Source organism: Otolemur garnettii, unplaced genomic scaffold (genome assembly GCF_000181295.1).
Source record: "Otolemur garnettii isolate 467f Iridium unplaced genomic scaffold, OtoGar3 scaffold00040, whole genome shotgun sequence".
Taxonomy (NCBI): Eukaryota; Metazoa; Chordata; class Mammalia; order Primates; family Galagidae; genus Otolemur; species Otolemur garnettii.
The window spans coordinates 7902273-7907886 of record NW_003852435.1 but is presented as its reverse complement, the minus strand read 5'-3'; the positions used below and the strand labels follow the sequence as shown (position 1 = coordinate 7907886).

The 5614-nt window shown below is 33.1% G+C and overlaps 1 protein-coding gene across 2 annotated transcripts in view; it reads right to left on the bottom strand.

Annotated features, from left to right (window-relative positions):
* Positions 1-5614, bottom strand: part of TDRD3 (tudor domain containing 3) — a 160173-nt gene that overhangs the window by 45319 nt on the left and 109240 nt on the right. The gene's annotated exons all lie outside the window — the stretch shown is intronic.

Genomic DNA, 5614 nt, shown 5'->3' with positions numbered 1-5614 from the left:
CCACAACATTCAGCTATTTTTTTTGTTACAGTTGTCATTGTTGTTTAGTTGGCTCAGGCTAGGTTCGAACCCACCAGCCTCAGTGCATGTGGCCAGCACTGTAACTACTGTGCTATGGGCACTGAGGCTGAGTCTCGTATTTCTTTTCTTTTCTTTTTTTTTCTTCAGTTGTTGCGGTTTAGCCAGGATGGGTTTGAGCCCGCCACACTAGGTACATGGGGCCAGCACCCTACTCACTGAGCCACAGGCACCACCCAACTCTTGTATTTCTAATATATAATGTTCTAGTTAACCATATTAGTGAAATAAAACAATGATATGAGTCATGAAAAAATGGTGGACAATCAAAAACCATTTGTCTTGATCACTGAATATCTGCATTTTTATGATATAGTTACCTATGTATGCTATTCTAGCAATTCATTCCCCAAACATTAAGGAAAGAGAATTTAAACGGCTCACTCAGAAACTGCTATGAAATTGCAGAAGTAATTTGAACCCTTGCCATCCCTCCTTTCTGAATCTCACTCTAATTTAGCATTGTATAGTTATTATTATCAATCACCTTCTAGACATAGTAAAAATGTTTTTCAAATCTTTCTCCATCTGGAGTTGTTAAATGTTTGTATTACAAATAGATATCCTACTATAGAAAAGGACCAATAATTTTTTTGATTTGTCACAGTAATTAAGAGCAAGTACTACTTGGAAACACAGAATAAAGTGTCAGCAATGGAAATATAGGAAGTAGTGTCAAAAACATGCATAACAGTTCAACTTGACCCAACGGTCCAATTGGAACCAAAAACAATAACATGGTAAATATGTATTTATACATAATTGTAAAGGCTATATTGTACACAGTGATGTTTATTCTGTTTAAATTTGTACCATATCATTTACATTTTTCTTCCCTTATTATTTGACATAGTGTATATATAACATCTGTTCCAAATATATTTATTGGTCTTTGGTGTATATGTCTTGCTTCCTTTGTCATATACCAACATGCAGTTCATAATTGTTCTTTTATTTCCCCGGAGTCACAACATTTCCACAGAGAGGAATATTGACATTTTAGATGAGACTGGATTCCCTGCATTGCAAGAAAATTAAACTTATTGACCTCTAGACACTAAATGCCAAAAGTATACTCCCTGGGCATCTCCACGTCACTTTGACTACCAAGACCATCCCATGCATTTCCAAATGCAAAAAGATATCAGGTAAATTGTTTACAACAACAGGAATAAAGAGTGATCTTTAAAGGTTCCTGAGTGACAAAACAGGTCACAGACTAGAGATCAAGACTCAAAATGGCAAACAAAAACAAAATCAAAAAACAAAACAAAACAAAAACCCATACAACAGAACCAATGGATGCTAGGAGCCTATCTAACAGGCTTTCAACACCTTAAAAGGGAAGATTATTTTCATAGTAGAATCCGACATCCAGTCAAACCACTCATGTAACAAAAATAAAGACTTTCCAAATACGTAACATTTCAAACATTAGCCAAGACAAAGAGACATCTTTTTAAAAATCACCTTTTCCTCAAGAATATCTGCCTTATAAACAAATGTCTTATTTTAACAACTAGAGTCAATATTAAATTTTTGTTTAGAGAAAAGAAGAATGACCACCTTTAGTTTCTGCTGGCATTATTTACTGTCCAGGAGTAAAGATTCAGGGAAGAATAGTAGTGGCTATAATCAGGACACAAACAAGCACTTTCAGCAAAAGGCATGTATTAGCATTTCTTCCAGACATTACTGGAGAATAAAAGCAGCAGCTGCCTCTTATTGATTATCTGCTACTACTTATAGGTAGCCCACACTCACACTTTATACACATTATCAATAGTTCCTATTCTGAGACAATAAATGATGTCACCACCAGGTATTATGAGACTCATTTAACAAAGAAGCAAGGTCCCTTGTATAGTACATTAAAGAAATTTTTCAGCTTCCAAAATAAATAAAACATGAAGGTATTTTATTTGTTGTCAGGTAGGTTTGAATAAATATTTGGTGAGTAAGCTTTTCCTATCTACTTAGGGATCAATTTTTCTTAAATTATTTCAGTTAGCACACCAATTTATATGTGATAGTCAGGTACAAAAAAATTAGGTCATCATGAGTAAGTAAGTCTAATAAGTATCCTAGACTACAGATGGAGGCCAGATAACCATATAAACAGAATCAAAGTTCAACCAGGCTTAGTATATGTGTGAGAGAATTTGACTTCAATTTTCCCAAGGAAAAAATGAAAAATTTTGCAATCTACAATTTAGGATTAAGGGTGCCAAGTCTATGGAACTATATTAAAGAGTTTGAAGAGTTATATTAATAGAAAAATATCAAATTTCTTTGTTTTTTATTTAAATTTCTTCACTTATTTCTAGATCCAATCTACTTAAAGAATTTCTGGATTTTTCTATTACTGTTCTTACTAACATCTAAGATCTTCTTTTATATACTCAACCACTCTGATGTACCAGCTTTCTTATATCAAAAGTAACATTCTAGAAAAGAAAAATTCTTGTATTGTTTGCAAACAAGCTTAGGAAACTGCTTGATAATAAAAAGAAAAAAAATAATTCCATTTAGCCTTTTAAATATTATTTTCGATTACTGAACTGATGATGTACATTACACAACAGAACAAGTAAATTTTATTAATAAAAAAATTTCATTTCCATTATTATGCTAAGATAATATAGTGAGAATAAAGTCTCTAAAGGAAATTAATTAATTTTAAAAATAAGAAATCTCCTTAAGAATAAATTAAACAAACTAATAGAGGTATAAAGTAAAAATTATACTTTTACAAGAAGATAGTTTTCATACACCTCCATTTTATATGAAATAATAGCCAAGAAAGGAGGGTTCTTAAATGTTCCTTCATTCTCGGATTTCCTTAAACCTAATACCTTTTATCTTAGGTGGTTAGATAATTAAGTCATATATAAAATAAATATTTTGACACTAAGCTAACCCACTGAATAATAGATAATACTCGATTACTAAATTATGAGAAAGACAATTTTAAATAAACTAATCAATTGGAAAGATAGCTCCTCAGTTCTCCAGCGAGAATCTAATTGTTCTTTGCCACCTTTTTGAGAAGGCATCATGATTTCAAGCTACACAAGATACCAATTAGCCCTACCGACCAGACCTATTATAAGCACTTAAATAATAAAATACCAAGATATATTTCTGTACAAGCAACAGTGTAAAATGCATTACCCTCTTTTTAAAATGACCCCAAGGGAAAAGATGGGAAAAAAGCATTAACAGAAACTGGTAGCATTTAATATTGAATAGCAGGAAATAAGATCAGCAAAATTAACAGAAAAATTTATCACAAAATAGACAAAACTACGAAAACATCTAAAAAATCAAGGTGATAAAACCTCCTATGAAAAAACTAATCAAGGAATGCTGCATATGTTTACTATGACATGAAATAAAATGTTCCTATAACACCAGATCATGGGTCATGGGTTTCACAATGTTTATTTACAAGATAATTGTTTTATAACACTGTGATCTGAAATGCAGAATCATTAAGAATAAACTTATTAATAGTCACAACTCTATAAAAGAGTGCGCTGAATTAATCAGGCATCTTAATATATTAATACTTTTTAACAGAATATTCATTATCCAGTAACAATTACACCTGCATTTTACAGTAGAAAAACAGATAGAATATGCTTCCCAAGACAATCCTCATTTTATTTTTTTTTATTTATTTATTTTAAGTTTTTGGCCCGGGCTAGGTTTGAACCCACCACCTCCGGCATATGGGGCCAGTTGCCCTACTCCTTTGAGCCACAGGCACCGCCCAATCCTCATTTTATTTTTAAGACACGTGCCCTGATATTAAGATCATACTATGTACCTGACTGTATATTAAATGACTTTTGTCTACATTATTTCATTGTATACTCCTCACAACTACCCTGAAAGGGAAATATTATCATCCTTATTTTACAAGTGAAGAAACAAAATAAAAATAATGTTCTTCAACTATACACGCTTACACTAAAAAATGTTGAAGCGTTTTAAAGCAATAACTGAGAAAATGACATGAAGGCTGTGTTGACCAGTTTGATGGAAGTATTTCAGATTGCATGTGAAAACCCCACACTGTACCCCAGAAGTGCATTAATGTACATAGTTACCATTCAATTAAAAAAAAAAAAAAGTTGAAGCCAGAATTAAATTGAAATCTAACTGAAGCTAAAGCTCATGATTTTTCCACTATGCCAAGCTGCTTGCCCTGAGGAAAAAAATCAGAATATAAGCAACAATGTTGGTTACAATTTCATCACCAAAATCTGTTCAATTCTGGTAAGATGCGGAAATCACAAAAGCTCTTTCATCATCCCTGATAGGCTGAAAAAAAAATCTAGATACAAGGACTTCCAGAATCCTAACCTAAAACTAATAATCTCTTTCCATTAGTATGGCAAAACTAAAACCCCTACTGAAAATTGGACCAGTATTTAGAAGCTCACAAACTGCTACTTTAGAACGGCATAATGTGTTGGTGTGCTTCTCCCTAATGGGCACCAAGCTAGTGTGTGTAGTACACCTCCCGGGTACAGGACACAACTACAAAACAGGAACCTGACCTAATAAACGCAAACACTGTAATCTAATTGTTTGTATCCTCGTATTAATCTGGGGGAAAAAAGAATAGCATAGTGTATAGGGTACAGCCTCTATAGAGAGACTACATAGGTTTACATCATAGCTCTGCCACTTACTAGTTCTGTATTCTTAAACAAAACAGTTACATTTTCTAAGCCTCATCTTTAAGACAGGGGAATAACAGAGCATACCTCAGAGGAAAACCCAGGTTAATATGTGTAAAGTACTTAGAACAGTAAATGGCTTCAATAAGCACTTTATTATTTAACTGCCATTATTAATACAACTATTAGCATTATACTCATGCAAATGAACTTAATTAGTGACATCAGGGGAAAAAAACCAATAATTGAACAAGGTGCTTCTCTATTTACACAAACCTCCACTTTAAGTTAGTATCCTTACCTTGCTTTAGTTTTTTGTTTGTTTCTTATTAAAAGCATAACAGAAAGAATGCCTTAATAGAAACTTATTTTCATGTTATAAAAACCAAACCATAGAAAAAATTTAGATATACCAGAAAATCAAAATCATACTCTAATTTTGTTTTACACTTAGAATGTACTATAAACATTTTCCAAATAAAAATCTTCTCTACAACCTTTAAAAACATTTTTTTAACGAGTCTCATTCTGTCAACCTGAATAAAGTGCCATGGCATCATAGCTCATAGCAACCTCAAACTCTTGGGCTTAAGAGATCCTCTTGCCTCAGCCTACCACGTAGCTGGGACTACAGCCACCATGCCTGGCTAGCTTTTGTTGTTGTTGTTTTTCTATTTTTAGTAGAAACAAGGTCTTGTTTTTGCTTAGGCTGATTTCCAGCTCCGGAGTTCAAGTAATCCACCTGCCTCAGCCTCCCAAAGTGCTAGGATTATAGGCATGAGCCACGATACCCAGCCTAAAATGTTTCTATATTAAAAGTACTAAGAGGCTCAGCACCCATAGCA